Source organism: Caretta caretta, chromosome 3, assembly GCF_965140235.1.
Source record: "Caretta caretta isolate rCarCar2 chromosome 3, rCarCar1.hap1, whole genome shotgun sequence".
Taxonomy (NCBI): Eukaryota; Metazoa; Chordata; order Testudines; family Cheloniidae; genus Caretta; species Caretta caretta.
The window spans coordinates 7,341,002-7,361,479 of NC_134208.1; the positions used below are offsets into that span (position 1 = coordinate 7,341,002).

The 20,478-nt window shown below is 42.9% G+C and overlaps 1 protein-coding gene across 10 annotated transcripts in view; it reads right to left on the minus strand.

Annotated features, from left to right (window-relative positions):
- The window catches only part of NCOA1 (nuclear receptor coactivator 1), a 361,163-nt gene extending 343,309 nt beyond the window's left edge, over positions 1–17,854 (minus strand). For 5 of the 10 annotated variants that reach the window (XM_075126309.1, XM_075126305.1, XM_075126307.1 and 2 more), the window contains exon 1: positions 17,622–17,853. The gene's annotated coding sequence lies outside the window, so the exon portion shown is untranslated. Of the gene's footprint in view, positions 1–16,895; positions 16,914–17,621 lie in introns of those variants that run through there. The other 5 variants (XM_048845843.2, XM_075126312.1, XM_075126315.1 and 2 more) reach the window with 3 other exon arrangements.
- Positions 17,855–20,478: the final 2,624 nt, after the last annotated feature.

A 20,478-nucleotide genomic window follows, 5' to 3' on the forward strand; every position in this document is an offset into this window, starting at 1 on the left:
AAGCCAAAGCCCGAGCCCTACAGCCCAGGGCTGAAGTCGAAGCCCGAGGGCTTTAGCATTGGGAGGCAGGGCTCAGGTTACAGGTCTCCTGCCTGAGGCTAAAACCCTTCAGCTTTGCCCCCCTTCCCAGCCCAGGGCAGTGGGGCTTGGGCTTTAGCCCTCCCACCCAGGACAGTGGGGCTCAGGCTTTGGTCCCCACTCCTGCGGTTGTGTAGTAATGTTTGTTGTCAGAAAGTGGTCACAGTGCCATGAAGTTTGAGAACCCCTGCTCTAAACATAACGAGTGGGGGATCAGTTCTGGGTCCGGTTCTGTTCAATATCTTCGTCAGTGATTTAGATAATGGCAGAGAGTGTACACTTATAAAGTCTGCAGATGATACCAAGCTGGGAGGGGTTGCAAGTGCTATGGAGGATAGAATTAAAATTCAAAATGATCTGGACAAACTGGAGAAATGGTCTTTCAGGGTTTTGTTTGTTTTTTAAGAGCTCTAGCATTTTGTGTGGTTGTAAGAGTTGCATATAATGGAATTTATTTTTGTCTCTTCATAAAGGCCTAGGAAAATCTGTTGTTGTAGTCTTCTGAACATACAAAGTGCAAGAAAAATGCGAAGTAATCTGAAAAATCAGGTTCCTAAGTCAACCAAGTTGAGTGAGCAAAATTAATCTTTTGCAAATTTTGGCTTTGATATCCCAGGGCCTCAGTTCCCCATCTATAAAATGGGCATACTACTACTCAAATATCTCACAGAGGTTATAAAGAGAAGTTCATTATTATTTGTGAGTCTCAAATACTATAGCTGTGACTGCCACAGAAGAGACAATGAGGCAGCTAATTTCATATTCAGTGCAGCATGTGGATGGGGTACACGAAATTGGGCATGGAAAGACACATTGAATGATGAGGGTAAGACACAAAACTGAACCATTGCCTTGCTCCCTGAGTACTATCCGTCCTGTGCAGGCAGTGTGTAAAAAACACAATATGACCACGTAAATAAAGATTGTATCACAGTGAATATGCACAAAGGGGCAAAATTAGGGTGGCATGGGCAACCTTAATTCTAGCATTTCCTGTCTCTTCAGTCCTTCACTTTAAAAGATTATTTATATTGCAGTGTAATTTTTTTTAATAGGTATATAAATGTTTAGCACACTTTGGCATGAATCTACACCACATAATTAGGACAGGCTGTAGGAGGATGCCTGTTCTAATAGACATCACCAGGCAAACTAATGTACCATTAAGCCAAGGGTTCCCAAACTGGGGGTTGTGACCCCTCAGGGGGCCGCAAGGTTATGATGCCGGGGGGGGAGGGAGGAGTCCACAAGCTGTCAGCCTCCACCCTGAAGCCCCACTTTGCCTCCAGCATTTATAATAGTTTTAAATATTAAAAAAGTGTTTTTAATTTATGGGGGGGGCAGGTCGCACTCAGAGGCTTGCTGTGTGAAAGGGGTCACCAGTATAAAAGTTTGAGAACCACTGGATTGGGCTAAAAAGTTATTATGATCACTGTTCTAGTTAATAGTAATAGTGGGAAATATTATGTGTTAGCAAATGTAGCAGTTTATTTTATACCTGTAAACTCTTTCCATATCGACTACTTCTCCCTCTATTGCTTCTTACTATCAATATATAGGAATTATTTACTCAGCCAAATATTTAGCACTGACAAACATTTTATGTCTCTGAAAGTCTCCAGTTTACATTAGTTTGAAACGGGGTGGATTGATTTAAATCAGATTTTGATCAAAATTTAAATCAGCAAATAGGAAACCTTGGTTTAAATCACCAATTTTAATCTTGTTTTGCATTTGTAATTTAGTTATTTTCCTAAAGAAAGGTTTATTCTTGTTGGATGGTCATCATCAAAACATGTTGATTTGCAACTAAATATAGCCTGTACACTCAATTTCATACCTTTCTGCTAACCAGGATAATATGCTATATCTATAAACATTTAAGCAATTATATAGCTTACCATTCACTTATTCAGATTCTTAAATTTAATATTTTTATGTTAGAAAAGGGTGAATGACATACATTTCTTTACTACAGGATTAATTTTTTTACTTATGACTTGGGTCAAGCTGCATTTAGTTTGAAAGATATTGATCATGTTCAAGCTTATAGTAAATAAGCAGATGCTCCATACAAGTTTTTATATTAAAAACATTCTTAAATCTCAATTTAATTATTTTTACGACATAGAACAAGTAAAGATGGAAAGATATAGCTCATAATTCAATTTAGATATATCTGCAGAAAAGAGACTGATAGACAAGAAATATATAATATTGATACTATACTATTTTCTAGTCTCTCTGAAAAAGTGTACTAAATACAATGGTATTATACTGTAAAGATAACAGTCTCAAAGAGGTAAATTTTGTTGGCACCCTATAAGTAGATCTCTAATAAACAAGACAGCTGAAAAAATATCACTAGACACTACATGTATATAAAGTTACTATACTGTCTCTGAGAAATATGCAATTTTGTAATTAGACTGTGTAAGGCATTTATGCAGAAAGGGGGTAAAGACTGAATGATCAACCTTAACTCTGGCATTCCCTAACAACTCTGAGTAAGTAATATAATGCTAAGGTTGCACTGTTAATTTAGGCTTTGGATTAAGTTACACAAGTAATGCCAAGACAGATGCTATCCCTCACAAATTTTAGTATTTCTCTACATATTTCATTTGAAGACTATATGTAACACGGAAGCTAAATTTTGTTTAGTGTATTGCACTTACCAACCCATCAAAAAGAAACATACAGTAGAACCTCAAAGTCATAAACTGACCGGTCAACCACGCACCTCATTTGGAACTGGAAGTACGCAATCAGACAGAGACAAAAAAAGCAAATATTGTACAGTACAGTACTGTGATAAACAAACTACTAAACAAATAAGGGAAAGTTTAAAAAAAGATTTGACAAGGTAAGGAAACTGTTTCTGTGCTTGTTTCATTTAAATTAAGATAGTTGAAAGCAGCATTTTTCTTCTGCGTAGTAAAATTTCAAAGCTGTATAAGTCAATGTTTAGCTGTAAACTTTTGAAAGAACCATAACATTTTGTTCAGAGTTATGAACACCCTCCATTCCCAAGGTATTCTACTGTACTAACCTCCCTTTTAATTCCTTGTAGGGTCCTTCCTCCCCTTAATAGTTTCATATTTAATCTCAAATACATCCTCCCCACATGTAATCATAGTTTATTAGAACTGTCCTTTAACACCTCTATATAATACTAATTTGAGTTTCTCCAAATATACTTCTCTCCTCCTCCCACCCCGTTCCATAGCTTGGTGAACATTCTAGCATGACACCTACAAAAAATTTGATAATGATTAGGCAGCTGGTATACAGTGACCACTGCTTTTCACACTGACCACTTTCATTTAATTATTTCCTTGTGCTCCTCCTGTCTGTTGTCCCTTTTTTAAGACGTAGGCTGTAATCTCTCAGGAGAGGGACTGTCTGTTCTGTGTTTGTACAGTGACTAGCAAAATGGGGACTTGATCTGATTGGGGTCCTTGTTCACTATTGCACTACAAATAATTGATATTACTACTAAATTATTAAACACTTAGGTTAGCCCATGACCCTAGCCAAAGATGCCTTCTCAAGTCTACATTAGAGGCAATGGCTCCTGCTGAGGAAGTCCAAAGCATTTAAAATGAAAGATTGAGCCAGCAAAATTGTATACGTAGACTAGCTTCTGATCTCTCATGACCATTAGCTCTTTATTTAGAATTTCATGCCAGAATAGAACGTACTGAATATTCCAAGGCTGCTGCAAAGGCTTTGAAATGTCTTTGGGGTACCTATTCCTATTTGCCTACTCTTGAAATAGAGATGGTTTTTTGCTAGAAGGATTATTCTTCAGAAAAAATGAATCAGTTGCATCTACTGCAGGACGCAACACATTCTATCTTTGCCAAATCCGCTGACCGCTCTCTCACAGCCACATGCAGACAGTGTGTTGTTCCCAATGAGAGTTACCACAGTACAAAAGCCAGTTATTTATTCTTCTCCCCTTACTGGAGAGTTATGTGCTTTTAAATAGCATTATTAATGCTTAGCATTTATGTTTAGTCTCAACATCCATGTGAAGGATCTGTTATCACCATTTTAGATACAGGGAAAACAAGTATGAGGATAAGTGACTTGCCTAAGAGAGCCAATATCCAAGCCAGAATCAGGACTCAGACGTGTATTCAAATCAGTAGTCCACAGATCATTTCTCTCTGCATCACAATGGAGTACTCCTTGAATTTGAGAGAAAGTGTTCACTAAAGTAATTTTGGACCTCCTCCTGTTCCATCTTAATAACCAGTTCAGTAGTAACCCTGTTGTCATTTCAAAATATACATTCCAGAATTATCCCAAGAATTTAATTCTGATTTGCCTCCCCTGGGAAATAATATCTATGTCTTACACAGCACTTCTCATCCACAGATCTCAAAGCAGCGAAGACTGCACTGTTTCTTTAGAGGTTTCAAGTGCATGTGTGATGAAAGGCTACCTCACAAAATGAAAGCTCATTTTCTATATATTCTTATCAAATTCCCTTTAAAGTCTCTTTGAAAGAAATGGCAGGTTTTTTATGTATGGCGCTGACGTTCAAGGAGCTCAAGTATATAAAGAACTGAAAACGTGTTCACCCAGCTCACAGAGAAGGGCCTACAGCTAACATCTCCAGAGAGATGTGGTTTGGGGTCATGCCCTTAGAGGTTAGACACTAGAGTGGGATAGGAGATGGCACTAGAATGAACAAAGTTTGGCTTCAATATTAAAAAACAGCCACTTCTCAGAAGTCAACTTCCCTTCAGGGAGAAGAGAAAGACAAGCCCCTTTTGGCAACTGCCATTAACCGTTGAAAAGGAAGAGCAAAAGGTTCAAACATGGACTCTGACAATGAAAGGTTTCAGAGTAACAGCCGTGTTAGTCTGTATTCGCAAAAAGAAAAGGAGTACTTGTGGCACCTTAGAGACTAACCAATTTATTTGAGCATAAGCTTTCGTGAGCTGCTGTAGCTCACGAAAGCTTATGCTCAAATAAATTGGTTAGTCTCTAAGGTGCCACAAGTACTCCTTTTCTTTTTGACAATGAAAGGTTACAGCTAACAGCATTTAACCTTTGTAGCTAAGTAGTCTAGCCTGTTTAGCAAGCATTGCAGTCTCTTCACCCAAGTGTAACTGAGTGCTTCTATTTTATTCCCCTCCAACATGTTGATCCTCTTAAATAAAGACTACCATTTGGATGTGACTGCTGAGTTGAGGATTCGACTACGCCCTCTCTAGGCACACAACAATCTCTGCTGTCTTATGAAAAAAAGGCAAATGTAGTTTACTGGCCCAGCTGCATCCAATGCTGCTTATTTAAAAAGGGCCTGGAGAGGTGCAAGAGATGGCAGACAGTGTTCCCTTCTGGCTTATAGTGAATCTTCAGACTTTTGCGTAGGGTTGCTATTACGGTGCTCATTTTAAAAAAAAAAAAAAAAAAGACTATTTTTGGCTATTAAAGAAACTGCTTTTGTCTCTTGTTCTGCTTTTCATGTTTACATTCTTTTTTCATTATGGTCCTTTCTATTTTTGTGCCCACTCAATACCTTCCACCAAAGGAGAAATATAATGGCCTCTTATATGCTTAGCAGTGGGGAATTCTAACTTCCTCTTACCCACACCAGAAAGATCCTTAAACCTATTCGTTCTTTGTTTGCACAGAATTCCAGCTAGCCATTTCTTCACTTCTAGGAACACAAGTACTACTCCCTTGTGCAGAAATCTTTGTGGGTACTGGAATATGCTTCACCCACCTTGCTGTCTTTTGAAGGCTGGAAACTACCTGTGGATTAAGTCCAGAGTTTGAAGCAAGGCACAATTCTCTAAATTGCTGAATTGGCAGGGACCCCATTGTTCACAATGGCACTGAACAGAAACAGGTTTTTGGGGGGGTCAGGAGAGAACTCCCTTAACCTTGTGGTTCTCATTACAAATCACTTATCAGGATGCCAAATAGGCACTTATCGCTATACTCAAGGATACAGAGCGGCATGTCAAGTTGTGTTTGTTTCCCATTCCTGGCACTTTTGAAGGCTTATCCAAAGGACTCTGTTGCTAAACAAATCAAGTTTATATTGCTGTAATTACAGTAAACATGTGCCATACATTAACCACTGTAGACCAACTGCTCAAGAATTAAATAAGTGCAACTATACAAGTGATTAGAGTGCAGGACTGAGGCCTGCTCTACACCTAAAACTAGAGACGTGAAAAATGTCATGCCCTGTGTGATTATAGTTAGGTCAACCAACCCCTACGGTAGATGAAGCTAGGTCAACAGAAGAATTTTTACATTGACCTAGCTACTACCTGTTGGAGAGATGGATTACCTACATCAACAGAAAAACCCTTTCTGTTAATGCAGGAAGGTTCTACACCAGTGATTCTCAAATTTTTTTTTTCCCCGCAGACCACCTGAAAATTGCTGAGGATCTTGGCGGACCACTTAATGATCTTTCCAAATGTTGTTTGTACCATTAGCTAACTATTGTAAAGCACTTTGGATAAAAAGCTCTAAATATAAAAAAACCCTTAATAATAATTATTTTTTTTGTTCTACAAATAAAAGCACACAACTCATATTTAAATATCAGTAGTCTTACCTTTCTAATGCGATGGATGTGCCTTCTCTCCCACGCCACAGCAGCCCCCAAGCTGGGGCTGGGAAAGAGGCGAGGTCTCTCCATAGCCACAGCAGCCACAGAGCCTAGGCTGGGAAGGAGGGCCATCTCTCCCTGGCAGCCGCAGCCCTGGAGCTAGGGAAAGTAACCTCCGTCTCTGGCCACCGCAGACCTGCACATCCCAAACTCCCCCCACCCCCTCTTCTCACCCCACTGAGCGCTCCCACCTACCCCGTTCCTCCCAAGACCACCACCTCACCTTACATGTGTCTCTTCTCCAGAGTCCAAGCACCTAATTTGTGGAGCCACGCCTGTGCGGCTCCACACGTTAGGTGGGTGGCCATTCATGCTCTTGTGTGTGGCTGCCCAAGCACGCACCTTAGAGGGAACTATCTGCGGACCACCTGAGTGCAGCTCACGGACCACTGGTTTGAGAACCTCTGGTTTACACAATAGCAGCACAGCTGCAAGGCCACAGCTATGCTGCTGTAGGGTAGCCATGCCCTAAGTCGGGAGACCTGAGCTCCATCAGCACATCTGTAAGATTTCCTGTGTGACATTTAGGGTATGTCTGTGGTTAAAGCGCCACAGTGGCATAGATGCAGCACTGTAGCTTCACCGCTATAGAGCTTCAGTATAGTAGCTACCTATGGCAACAGGAAGTGTTCTCTCGTTGGCGTAGGTAACCCACCCATCAACAGAAGGATTCCTAGTGCTGTCTATACTGGGGGTTAGGTCAGAATAGCTACGTCTCTCAGGGGTGAGGATTTTTCATACCCCCGAAGGACAAAGCTATACCAATGTACCAGTGTGGACCAACCCTATGTAAGTCTACATGCATATGTGAAACGGGAATACTTACCTACCTCTCAGATATGTGGTGAGGTTTATTATATTAATATTTAGTACAGTGCTTTGAGATCCTTGGATAGAGAAGCACTTATTTCAACAGGAAAAAGTTCTAACTGCCAACCTATACTTGTTGCGTGGCAGAATTTCTGGGGTGGATCTAGAGGGCCGGTCCTTATAGAGTAAGGTTGACAACTGATAATTTCAACAGCCTCTGGTAGCTTTAGTAATACACAACTCGCACCCAGCCTAATGGACAGATGAGAGGAAGAAAATGTTTCCCGACTAGCAAGATTATTTTCTATTCTAAAGGTTATTTTGTCCATTTTCCATGCATTTTAAAAGCTACACATAATAAAATCTTGATCTAACTAGATTCTTTAGATGTCTTTAAAAGCTTGGATTTGTTTCTTTTTTAACTTACCCATTGGATGTGGAAAGGCCTAATGACAATATACACAGGCTTGTCAGAATTTTATTTTATTTTTATAACTTCAATGGATAATATCAAGTTTATTTTCAAGCATTTTTTTCAATCATTGATTTAAACGTTCACAGTTGCAGGAAATTATAATCATTTAACTCCAGCATTATAACACATTTTATACACATTCACATGGGACTCTAATCTCTCAAGCAGCAATTTTCTCACTTTGCCTATCTGTTAATTTTGACCATTGATAAAAAACCTAACCCTTCCAAGCCTAAGCATACACGTCTATGTCAGCATCAGGGATATAAATCCCCCTTTCAAAGTATTTGAACAATTAAACATGCTTTTAAAATTGATTTTAAGATAAAGACTCAAACAGAATTGGAAGACTATCCAACATCTCTGCAGTGGCATGTTCTACAGCAGTAACAATGATTTTCAAGCCTGAGTTCTCCCCCACAGTTAGAGTGCTATGCACGTTTATGTTTTATGTATAAAAAAAATGTAGACATCACAATGAGAAGTAGAGTTGGTCTGCAGAATGAGAGTGATCAGGTGCCAGTCATAAATCCATAAGGACCAACACATCCCTGATGCAGAAGAGTCAACTGCCAATGATGATAGGTCCCTTCTTGATCTAACTCTCAAGGTACGCTGGCAAATTCATGATGAGTTGCACCAATGTAACAAATCAGCCTCTCTGATCACAAGTTTTCTAGTCATGCACTGAGCACTTGAGAATATTTTAGTTTGTCAAATGCCTTTTCTCCTTGGACAGAAAACCCTGCTACATGGGCAAGTCACTCAACTTCTGTGCCAATGTCCCGCATTTGAAAAATGAGAGTGCTCTTGCTTATGCCCAAGGTATTATGAACAGTTTAATATAGGTCAGGTGTTCAAATAATATCACAATAAGCACCACAGAAAGGCATATACATATTACAAAAAACTATGTTAAAAGAATATTATCTAAAGTTGCAACATCAAGCACACAAAAATTATGAAATGGCAGATTTACAGCTGTCTGTGCAACCTTAATCCGGCCCTCTTGCTTACCAACCTGTACACTGAATGTGGCAGGGGTTCCATGGAAAAAATATTATGTAATTAAAAACTAACAACAGTTGCATGGGCATCCCTAAATCTGGCATTTCCTGACTTTTCAGTTCTTGACTTTGCAACCTAGGTAATTGCCGCCTGATATAGCTTCCAGACGGGATGAGAAAGGAAAGGGAGGTGGGTTAGTACAGCAAAGCAAGGCCTTACACGTAACACAATAGCATTTCTCTGTTTGTTCATATTACACTGATATAATGGTATTCCCATACAGGAATATAACTCTGTCCACATTAGGTGCGTGCCTTCATTAGGGAAAAAAGTGTACTAATTTGAGTTAAAAACATAGTGCCGATGGGCAGCCTGTAGTATTCACACAAGTTAGCATGCCAAGATAAACCACAGGCTCCCCCATATCAGGGTGAGATAAAGACTATGGGAATCGTAGGATTTGCCTTAACTTGTTTAACTCAAGTTAAAATCATAGTGAAGACAAGCCAGTTTGTAGTTTTTATATGAGATAAATTGAGAACACACCTTTTTCCTAGTGGAGACAAGGAGTGGGCGGGGTGGGGGAGGGAAGTGTACCACTTTCACTATACTGGTATATTACATACATAAGTTACGTACAAAGTTGTTACTACTTTAGATAAGCCCTGAGAGAACGGAAATAGCGATTTTTAACATTTTACAATTTAGTTAAATCTGAATGGAATTTCACAAAAAAAAGAAAAAGCACCTTTCTACCTTGACAGGATTACCCTGGTGCAAACAATGGAGGCATTAAAGCTTCTCCAAGATTATAAGGAGAAAAGTTAGGGAACCTAAGTACAGGATCACTACCAGCTCCCCTTATAATACTGAACTGTTACAGGATAATATAAAGAAACTGACACTTGAGGGCACATTATATCCAGGCATTATGGTACTTGTCACCAACACAGATCTATACCCCTACAATACCTATGAAGTTAACGACAGTAGAGCAAATCCTGTCCGCCATAACCACAAAGCCAAAAGGACTAAGAAGCAAGACTACTCAAGCGAGTAACACAAGCAGAATTTGGTCCAGACTTCCCTTGATGTCAGAATTTGTTACTTAGATGTACTGCACTTTGCTTTATTTTTTTAAGAGTTTAATCTTAGCAGCATTAAAGGAATTTAAGTTAACATCTTAGGCTGTAGAACAAAACAGAAAATAGGTTGTGTTACTTTTTCTGATCTGGGCAGCTTAGTTCTGTGTTCCCCAAACAGTAAGTCCAGGGAGAGGTCTGGGTGGGTCACACCCCTCACCCAGCATCTCACTTTTCCTGGGCAGTAGGCAGCGGTATGGGGGGAGAGTTCCAAGCAGCAGCAGAGAGGGAGTGGCCAGAGTCAGCGAGCAGACAGTCAACCATCTGCCCCACCCTGCATGTGCCCAGAGACATTCCCCTACCCCACCATCCATGCTCTCACTTCCCCTAGCCCAGCAGGCAGTGGGATCCAGGCAGCAGCAGCATCACTGAGGAAGTGCCCCTGGGGCACGAGGAGGTGGCCGACTGCCCTCCCTCTGGCTCCAGCCACTTCCTCTGTGCTGCTGCTGCCAACCCAGATCCCGCTCTCATTTCCCCTGGGCAGCATGCAGAGGCACAGGTAGCAAGGTCCAGGTAGCAGCAGCAGCCCAGAGGAAGCAGCCGTGGCCGGCCGGCCGGCCAACAATCAGCTGCCTGACAGCAATCGCAGCCCAGCCCAGCCATACGGTTGCCAATTTTGGTTGGACGTACTGCTGGAGGTTTCATCACATGACATTCTTTAATTAAAGATTAATCTTTAATTCCTGGAGACTCCAGGACAATCCGGGAGAGTTGGCAACATTCCCCAGCCATAGAGAGAGAGGAACCAGCTGGGGCTGCAGGAGGGGCAGGACAACTGAGAATGCGAGAGGAAAGGGAAAACAGGGGTAAAGGGGTGTTCTCAGAAAGGGACAAATGCAGTTAGTGGGTTGCCTTAGTCAGAAGTGTGGGAAACACTGGTTTAGTTTACTTTTTTAACTTCACTCATTTTGAAAAGTGAAATCAGATGCTCAGTTTTACTTTCCATGTACAGTTCCCCATGCATTACAGTACTATGCAGTTGTGTTTATATTTCCAATACTGCAAAAGAATGTATAAGCCAGACAAAACACTGGTTTCAGTGACATTTTAAAAACACTTATTCATATTAGGTTTTGTAAGGTTATAATGTTGGTAATACCTTAAGACAAGACTGTAAAATCTGGGAGCCTAGAGTTAAGGAGTAACAAAGTGGCCCGGTTTTCAGAGGGACCGAGCACCCGCAGCTCCCACTGAATTCACTAGATGCTCTACACTTCCGAAAGCCAGGCCAATTAGTGTTGAACTATGGATCTGATGTGTAACTTTAGGCACCCAAAAAAGTTTTTAATTGATCTCTTTCAAAGAGGGCCTTTTTTCTTATAAAGTATACTGGAAGAAAGTAAACGGAACGTAGTCTAAGGACTACCTGGAACTTGTAGAACAGTAAAAATATTGAGGCTATTCTGAAATGCACGTTGTTTATGCTTTTAGTTTACACAAAACCCGTTATTTATGTACATGCTAGCAAAGGGAGAACTAATTAAACCCTATTCCTATTAAAAATGAGTCAGCAAGAAAGAGCAAAGACTGAGGCCTGTGAAGTATAATTGTTATACCTGCATTTTTTATTTTTTTTTAATAAGTGGCTCACACTTGTTTTCCGTATAACAATATTCTTAACGTGTCATTTGGAGACATGTGCAAAGATGCTTTACAAGTGAAATCTATTCCAAGAAATTCCAAATACTAACACAGTACTGAGTCAGGCTTCACACTTTTAATGTACATTTGGACTTGATGCACAACTGTACAGTAAGTTCAGATATGAGCATACTGTAAATGCTCAGGTTTCATATTCTTAACAATATTCTATACCCAGCATTTTACTATTAAATTTGCACTTACACATGCAAGCAAGAATATTGTATGACCTATTTGGTATAAATGGTTCCAGAGTGACCAGCTGTCATTCCTTGAATCCGAACACAATGTGCTTTGAAATTAAACAGTACTTGTGTTTGCTTTTCACCTTTGAGTCAACTGGGTCTTAAGTGAAAATGAGGTTAGTGCACTCATCCTATGCACACTAGTGGATATTGGTTCACACCATAAATAACCTCCCAAAACCATTTGATTAGGAGTCTCTGCTCAAGAAAGGGTCACCACTGAAACAGAAGTCAGCACTGATGCGCATTGGCAGAGCAGGAGAGAAGATGCAGTACTAGAGTAGCAGGGGTCAGAATTAAGGAATAAAACAGAAGAGATTAAAACTGGGTAGTAGGTCCTACTCTAGCTAATGCTGTAAAGTTCTTGATTTTCGTTAACAAATTCACCCACAATTTTTTCAATCTGATTTGAAATTTAAACTAGTCACAAACAAGTGTCAAAAAAACTATTCTGATAAGTCATTTCCATTACCATTAAAACCACTACTTTCAGGTATTTAAGTCAACTTGAAATGTGTTCTGTTAGAAGTTGTATGCAAAGTCTCCGTTTAGGAATGAAAAGGAAGCTTTAGGAGGGGTGAGGGAGAATTGCATTATTTTTAATTTAATGCAACTATAAAAATTAATGATTCCAGATACTTTAGAGGGTTTGTTGTAGATCCTGCAAAGGCTTTTTTAAGTCAGGTTGGCTCAGCTTTATACATAGAAGACTGAAAGGTTTAGAGGTTCAATGCTTCAATTATCAACTTTTCTCCCAAGTTTTGGAGTTAAATATACATGAAAAAAGTGAACACAAAAATAAAAATCCCTTTCCCTCTCAACTGCTAAGCTTTAAGTCTCTTGATATGTCATCATTCTCCATTCATAGAGCTCCAAGCCAGAGTACCTTGAACCTCTGACCCAAAAACGTACCCAAGACCTGAATTTTGTTTTTGTTTTTAAAAACCAACAGTTCCTTATTCAGGACATCATGAACACACAGAACATGTGCAAGGCTCGTTTCTTCTCCCCCACCCCCTTTTCCACATCAGCTAATTCATGTAATATCCTGATCAATTTTAAGCATATAATAAAAAACTGAAAAAGGTGATCCAGTTTAAGAGATCCTGTTCTTAGTTAAGCAGCCTGTTTTATATGTATCTTTCATGACACTTAGATTTCATAGAACAAAACTAAACAAGTTAAACATTTGTTTCCCCCAAAAGTTAGACAGAGGGTCAGCCTTGATTTTGCATCTCCTTGAATCTGTCTTTTTAAGACTGAGCTTTAAACATTTAAATGTTTTTGTGCCTCTGGGAGAAAATTACACATACATCTGAGGGCAGAACCTGCCCCAGTTTTATTTTAGAAGTTGTCTTAGCTTCATCATAGGCAGTGCCCATATTTTGCAATTGAGGCTCGTACAGCTTACTTGCCAGGAAAGTTCGAGTGACACTGCTCATTCGTATATTCATTGAACTATTTTGCATTTCTATAACACCTTTCCTTTGTCTACACACAAGCTTGTACAGGTTTAGTTAAATCAGGGCAAATCCCTCTGTGGGGACACATTAATTCAAAACTGGCTGTCAGTTTACCTTGCTCCTATTTGTTTACAGGGGCAAGCTAAACCAATAAGCAAGTTTAAACGGATTTAAAGTGTCCATACACCAAGATGTATTGTCTTAACTAAATCTATTTAAAAAAAAATCACATTTTTAGTTAAACTGATGCAATTTTGTGTTTAGGGCAGTCCCCAGAGTCCTCAAAGCACTTTAAAGCTTGTCTACACAGAAGGTATGCCTATTTAACGAGGGATGTTATGTTAAACTGATGCAACTTTGCATGGCACTACCCTTGAATCTGCTTAAGAGCCAGGTTTAAACAGATACAAGAATAGTGCCAAGCAAAGTTGCACCATTTCAACCATTTAGACCAGGCCTTAAGTATTATGGTTATCTACAATTGTCTGTTTGAACTAGTTTTTAAATAAACCAATATTAAATGCTTGATTGAATTTGGTCAACAATTAGCCTTTGTTATATGGCAGCGGTAGCTACAGGATGTAGTAGACTCTGGGCTGTATTTGCCCTTTTGGGCAGGCTTGATTTAACTTTTACCTGTTTCTCTGAGCTTTCCCTATTTCTCTTTTAAAAAAAGATTTCAATGTAACTTTAAAAACTATTTTTTATTCCCTCCCTTTGATAAAAGAGATAAGCATCACTGCTTCAAGGAAATGAGGAACCAAGCAAAACTTGCAATATAAGTAGTTTGCTTACACAAAAATTAAATTAATGTTCTTCAACTGGCAAATTGCTTATGCAAGAGAGGATATTTTTAGTTACAACGCTCACACCCTAACTTCTGACAATCCTCATAGGTCACATGCAAATTAACTCTCTTGGATTAGTAGCCCACAAGGTGTTGATCTCCAGCAAATCTGCTCATTATAAAAATGTTTATAAAAAGTTAAGGAAATCTAATGATCCTAAAGGTTTCAAACATTTATAGATGTATCACATATAAATGATGTTAAGAGACTGAAGTCTCAGCAATGGGCACATATGTTTCTAAAACAAGACAATGCAGTATTAGAACATAAAATGATAGTATTTCTATGCCAATAATTCTACAATGGAAGTTGCATGACTAATTACGTGAATTAGTCATACAGTTGTGAATTTTTCTCTTACAGTGTTCACAGCAGAGGGCAAGTTATGGGGGAAAACCAACAGCCTAACACCATCTCTAAATCAAACTAATGACTAAAAAATAAAGGTCTTAATTAGTACTACTCTAACCCAACGTGGTTTCTTGTGAAGTGCATTTGTTTTGAAAGCAAGGAATCATGCTGCTAAACAACATGACAGCAGCATATTTCTAGACAATAAATACTTAACTTGAGCAAACCAGGTAAGATCATATCATTTCAATCATGCCCACAGGCTCTGAGACAGGTATAATATTGCTGAAGTTACTATTGTTGTCTAGCATCAGTAGGTGTTTGTTTTTAAAAGGGACAACTTGAACGCCAATCATTTTCAAAAACTCAGTTAAATGTAGTTTCAGATACTATATCAGTTTCTGAGACCCTCTGCAAATTTGTCGATTTACAATCACCTTTTCCTATTTCTCTCCCTGTTGCTGTTCAAGGGGCTTAAACAAACTGGAGAAACTGTATGTAATAGTTTTTGCTGTTTCCGCTATATAAAGAGCTGTCATAGGTACAAAGTAACTTAACATTTTAGAACATTTAAACTTTCCCATAAGATTGTGGCAAGCTGAAAATACTACAGGCTCTGAATTGGAATAGGATAGTACACCCCTGGAAAAGTAAACAGTAAACCTCATTTTTAGTTTAAATCCACTAACATACTACTCATCTGTACTTCATCAGGTGTACCACTTTTGAGATTCACATTTCCTGCAACCCCACATAAGCCAGGTCACGTATATAAGTGTAAACTATGAACATAAGGAATGCAAGATCTTAAGAACAGCACATGCTAAACACCTACATTATTAAGAGTTTTCAGCTCTGCCTTGCTCTTTGCTGTGTCCCCCTTTTTGGTTATGCCATATCTGGGTCTGTAGAGTTAACATCCACTATATGTTGAGTAAACTTTTACATACCAACTCTCTAGCACTTTAGGTCACAAACCACCCCCTTGTTGCATTGTAGTATAATGCAATACAATCATGAAAATATCAAACATACAACAACAACATAATGGCAACCCAATTCTCAGCTATTGAAAGGTCAACATGCACCTAAGAAACCAGGGATTTTAGTGTCTAGAGCCGCCTACACTGGAAGAAAATTGCCTCTCAGCCACTGCTTCTATATAACTAAATGTCATTCTACTAGCTATAACCCCCTTAGTTCCAACTGGAACTCCTGGGTTGCCACTTACACACACCCCCAACTTAAGAATTATCCACAGTCTGCTGCTGCTTCTAGTCCATGTTTCTAGGACAGAAACCTACAAAATTTAGGGCAACAATTCAGCTGCTGACAGAGGAAAAAAAGCAGAAAAAAAATCAAAATCTCCCCACACACTTCAGAACAGCAGTAAGCAGCATACACATCTTTTACTCAGACTGTTGGCTGTTTTTCCAAACAAAATGCATAATGACTGAGCCATCTTCTCAGCTCAAATTACACTGAAAGCTATTTGATACCACATTACCATCTTCATTTCCTTTAACCAAGAAACCGCATTAATGTATTACTTGTTTTTCCTCTTAGAAATTTTACACGAAAAAATTAATGTGCGTAACCTAATTCAATGGTGCTGGTGTAATAATGTAACTGATCAGAAGATGCAAACAAACAAAGAGCTGTCATTTAAAAGGCAACAAAATGAAATGTCTTCCCCTCCCCCAGCCCGCTGTCCCTGCAACAGACGTTTCAGCAGCTCCCTGTTGCTGTGTGACCACCACCACCCCCATTTGTGCGCAGCTTCACCCCATCAACAACCCCCATTCCCTCCCCTTCAGCCATGTTTGCAGAACCAAGACAAAGTCACTCCATATAGTTCCAATTCCTCCCTCACAGGGACGCTAGAAGGAAAAAACCCTGCTTCCTTACTTTTCAAATCAATTTCTTAACAATCTGAACAAACGCACAAACTAGTTCAGAAACGAAGAGCCCTGATTTAATCAGCTTCGACTGTCACCCATCCCCTTCCCCGCACTGCTGCTGTGCGGGAGCCAAAGCGTGCTGCACCCTCCCACCCCCCAAACCCCCTTATCCCCAAACCAACAGACATTTCTTTCACATTACCCCTACAGCCACCCCCCTCAAAGAAGAATGGCATGGCACACAATACAGCCCAGAAACCTGCAAAAAAAAAAGGCCAAAATACCCCTTAGAATAGGAGTTGTCTATGGGGAGAATGCTCAGCTCCTCACCAGCGTCCAGGACAACTTCAAAATACTGAACATCCCCCTTTTCCTCCCCTGCCTCCCGCACACACCCATTTGCTACTTTCTAGCACCATGACAGCTTTAGTTTCCCCCCGGCACAGCCCAGACCACGGAGGGTGCGTTTGCCTGGTGGTTTCCCCTCCTTACCCCGACGCACGGCTGAAGGGGAAGGGCCCAAAGTATCAGCCCCACCGCATGCCCCCGTCACTCTCCCCGCATTTGCTCCCCCTCACCCTCTCCGCGCCCCTAGCCCGAGTGCTCCGCTCCTCCCGAGCCCCACAGCACGGGGGGGGGGGGAATACCCCACCCCGCCCCCTCGTCCAGGGCCCCCCCAGTGCCCTAGATCCTCGCCTCCGCCGCGCCGCGGGGCGAGCACTGGGGGGTCCTCCAGACGCCGCTGCTCCCCAGTTCCCGTGGGGCTCGCCCCCTACCCAGCCTGGGGCCCCCCTGCACACCCCCCCCGGTGCACTGCTCTAGGGTGCCCCTCACTGGACCTGCTCTGCCCCCAGCCCCCCCGCAGTACCCCAGAGCCCCCCCACCACACACCCGTTGTGACCCGCCCCGCCCCTCCCGGCCCAGGCGGGGGGCAACGGGGCGCCGCCGCCCCTCCCCTCTGCCCGGCCCCCTGACAGCTGCAGTCCGGCCGGGCTGCGAGCTCCGCTCACCTGCCGCCGCCTCCGGCCTGCCCCCAGCGGAGCTCACGGGGGTGCGACAGCGGCTCCGCCGGCCACACGGAGGGGGGCGGCCCCGAGGGGCTCCGGCTCCCGCTGCTGCTGGGGCCCCGGCTCCCGCTGTGGGGTCCTGGGCGCCCGGGGCCCCCTGCTCCGGCTGCTGGGCTCGGCTGCAGGGCTCGGGCTCCGTCTCCCTCCCTCCCGGCGGGGCGGGGCCGAGCGAGGGGCGGTGTCGCCGCCGCGGCCGGGCCCGGATCCCTCCCCCTCAACCGCTCTCAGCGCCGACGGCTGCCGCCATCTTCTCCCCCCTCCCCCCCCAGCCGCCACCACCGCCGCCGCCCCCCCCCCCAGCGGCCTGGGCGCAGGCCGCGGCCTTTCCCCTCCCGCAGAGCGCGGGGTCCTCCAGCCGCCAGGGCGGCGCTGCCGCCACACGGGGCCCGCGCTCGCGGGGGGGAGGGGTGAAGAGAGAACCAGTCGCCATCTTGGTAAAGGGGCCCAAGCACCGCCCTGCCCCCACTCCCAGCACAAGGCTGCCCCGAGCACCATCCCCACCCCCCATCTCCTCCGTGCCGGGGACTCAGCCTCCGCCCCTCTCCCCTACAGGGCCCGGGGGCCGCTTCCCACCCCCACTTGCCCCTGGCCCCCAAGCCCCAGTTAACGTTCCCCGCTGCCCTCCAGCGGGCAGCCTGCAGGGCCAGGGTCGCCGCTAGGGTGCCCAGACAGCAACGCTGAAAACTCGGGGCGGGGTAATAGGAGCGTCTCTAATAAAGAGACCCAAAAATTGGGACTGTCCCTATAAAATCGGGACATCTGGTCACCCTAGTCACTACCCTACCGAGCACCCCCCCTTTCCCTTTTGCCCCCCCAAGTGCTCCCTCCCATAGCAACCGTGTACCACCAAGCACTCCCTCCCATAGCAACCGTGTACCACCAAGCACCCCCCAAGCACTCCCTCCCATAGCACCCATGTACCACCAAGCACCCCCCATTTCCCCTTTGCCCCACCAAGCACTCCTTCCTATAGCACCCACATACCACTGAGCACCCCCCCCCCATTTCCCCCACCAAGCGCTCCCTCCCGTAGCACCCAGATACCCCAGAGCCCTGTTTTCCCCTCAGGTCTGTCCAAACATGAATGCTTCCCCCCCGCCCAAGGCCCATCCACTCCATCATAACACTTAGGGTTGCCCACCCTCCAGGATCATCATGGAGGCTCCGGGAATTAAAGAGTAATCTTTTATTAAAGGTGATGTCATGTGCTGAAACCCCTGGGAATACATTCAGCCTCAGGAATACTGATACTAACGCATATAAAGGACCCACCCACCCTCTAATGCGGTCTGTGATTTAAGGACAACCCCCTCCATGGCGTGACTACTGGGACCCTAGGAAACAGGGTGGAGGTAGATTACCAGGAGCGCTGGGAGATCTCTCTCCCAGTACCCAAGTGCGACCACAGGAGCGCTTTGAAGTTTCCAGTGTAGCCATGCCCCCAGACATTCAACCATTTTAAGATACAGGGTCAGCAGGATCCAAACTGAGGCAAAAAACAGCTCCTCCCACCAATAAGTATGATGTGAGATATGACAAGCTTTTAAGCCAAAGTGGTCCCATCCACTCCCCTGTACACACCAGGACCTACTTGAAGCCATTCTACATAAACTGAACAGCAGCAAGGGCTCCATCTGCAGCAGTCAACTGTTTTGCCACATTTTCATCTTCAAAAGAAAAGGAGGACTTGTGGCACCTTAGAGACTAACAAATTTATTAGAGCATAAGCTTTCATGAGCTACAGCTCACTTCATTGGATGCAGTATCCGATGAAGGGAGCTACAGCTCACGAAAGCTCATGCTCTAATAAATTTGTTAGTCTCCAAGGTGCCACAAGTCCTCCTTTTTACAGATACAGACTAACATGGCTGCTACTCTGAAACCTTTCTTCATCTTGTTACATTCTTCATATGGTCTATGGAAGTGTGAAATCGCACAACAGCCAACATGCCATCAAGGAAAATAGATTGAATACTTAAAATCAGACAATTCTTCAGATAGCTCACATTCCTCCTTAAGGCTTTTTATTCCTCAAAGTATTCCAAATGCAGTAGTGTTAACAAAACAAACTGGGCTTCACAAGCCAAAAATCAAAACCAGAAAAAACTCCAATCTAACCTATAACCTCAGTGCAAATAACTTGATATAGATCCCTTCTTAAGGCTAGGCTAGTTCCTAAGCAGCTATCTTTATGGTGTTTCCTGTCATCCAACGGAGGAAACTGATTAGCCTGCATTCCATAACCCTGCCTCATTATCTTCCCCTAAGCACCTGTGCATGTGGAGAGGCGACCTGAGCTAGAATTAACTTGTTTTCCAGGTGGGGGGGGGGGGGGAGGGACTCTGCACTGTCACAGACAATTTTATTATTCATTCTAAGGTAAAAACAAAAAAACCTATTTTTAGAACGACCATACTGGGTCAGACCAAAGGTCCATCCAGCGCAGTATCCTGTCCGCTGACAGTGGCGAATGCCAGGTGCCCCGCAGAGGGAGTAAACCTAACGGGTAATGATCAAGTGATGTCTGTCCTGCCATCCATCTCCACTCTCTGACAAACAGAGGCTAGGGACACCATTCCTTACCCATCCTGGTTGATGGCCATTAATGGACTTAGCCTCCAAGAATTTATCCAGTTCTCTTTTAAACCCTGTTATAGTCCTAGCTTTCACCACCTCCTCAGGCAAGGAGTTCCACAGGTTGACTGTGCGCTGTGTGAAGAAGAACTTCCTTTTATTTGTTTTAAACCTGCTGCCCATTCATTTCATTTGGTGGCCCCTAGTTCTTATATTATGGGAACAA